Source organism: Acanthisitta chloris, unplaced genomic scaffold (genome assembly GCF_000695815.1).
Source record: "Acanthisitta chloris isolate BGI_N310 unplaced genomic scaffold, ASM69581v1 scaffold39080, whole genome shotgun sequence".
Classification (NCBI taxonomy): Eukaryota; Metazoa; Chordata; class Aves; order Passeriformes; family Acanthisittidae; genus Acanthisitta; species Acanthisitta chloris.
In genome coordinates this window covers 1-1,261 of record NW_008653963.1, presented here as the reverse complement: position 1 = coordinate 1,261, position 1,261 = coordinate 1, and the positions used below count along the sequence as shown (strand labels likewise).

General features: G+C 54.7%; 1 non-coding gene across 1 annotated transcript; it reads right to left on the bottom strand.

Moving 5' to 3' along the window:
- Positions 1-747: 747 nt before the first annotated feature.
- Positions 748-829, bottom strand: TRNAS-AGA. Its single transcript has one exon. It is a non-coding gene; the product is annotated as a tRNA-Ser (tRNA).
- Positions 830-1,261: the final 432 nt, after the last annotated feature.

Sequence of the window (1,261 nt, the reverse complement as noted above, 5' to 3'; positions counted from 1 at the left end):
TTCCCTAATTAGGACAAGATCTTTCAGGTTGAGGGCACACGTTGGCAACCCAGAGCCATCTGCACACACCAGAATTCCCTTCACTTTCTCTTCTCCAGGCTGAACCAGCTCAGCTCTCTGGTGACTAATGTGAGGGAAATGTTGCCTCATCCCTCAAAACACGGGAAGAAGCACTACCTGGAGAACCAAGGGAATCTGATGGTAAAAAGAGAAGGACACCAGGAGAGACAAGAGCCTGTAAGAGGGGAGCTCACAGGACACTGCCAGCTGAATACAGTGCCTTAGACCACTCAGCCATCCTGACCCACGGGTCATCCTTTCCCATGACTTCCACCACTCCCTCGAGAGCCTCAGGACACAGCAAGGACTTGCAGATCAAGAGGTCCTGGTTCAGCTCCAAGTGCCCTCTCCATTTCCTCTTGCCTTCTTCATTCATTCTGACAATGATTTTCCCTTGCAGAGGTTCCCCCACCCTCAGTGGCAAGGCTGCAGGGCACAGCCCATGCTCCAGCTTTTCTGCCCTGCCCTTTCCTGCACCCCTCAGGGCTTCCCTTTCCCTCAGGAAGGCAGCTCCCAAGCCAGGCAGGCTGCAGCAGTGCAGCTCTGGGGGGGGGGTAGAGTTGGGTGTGCAAGCACAGGAGATGCGTCGAGCTCTTGCCATGGCCCCGCAGGGGTGGTAGGTGTGCAGGGGTGTGGGGTGTGTGGCTGCAGCGTGGTGAGGTGCTGCAGGCCAAAAGGGGAGGAGGTCGTAGTTGGCAGGATTCGAACCTGCGCGGGGAAACCCCAATGGATTTCTAGTCCATCGCCTTCACCACTCGGCCACAACTACCTGCCCAGCCCTCCCTGCCCTGCGCAGCACACCTGGAGCCCTTTGGGCTCTCTGGGCTGCAGGACACTGTGCCAGCACCACCCTCGCACTGGGAGGCCTCTCAGAGCTCTGGAACCATCCCCTTGGGATGCTCCAAAGGCCAGCACTGACTGTGAAACCTGGGCTGATGCTCCACACAAACATTCCTTGAGGTCCAACCCATTCTTCTTGTTGAGAAACATGAATGGATTTGTTGTATTTCGTTGAACGCAAGGAGAAGTTTCAATAGGTACATTTACAAACCTAAATAGAGCCATGCACAACTCTGTGCACCTGTATGTGTGAGTTGATAATGGTATGAATGTTGTTGCTGTGAAACTACAATGGTGATACAGCCTGCAGGGCTCTGACCTCCAGGCTACAGGATCAAGCTCAAGGACTGAGGGTTTTGCT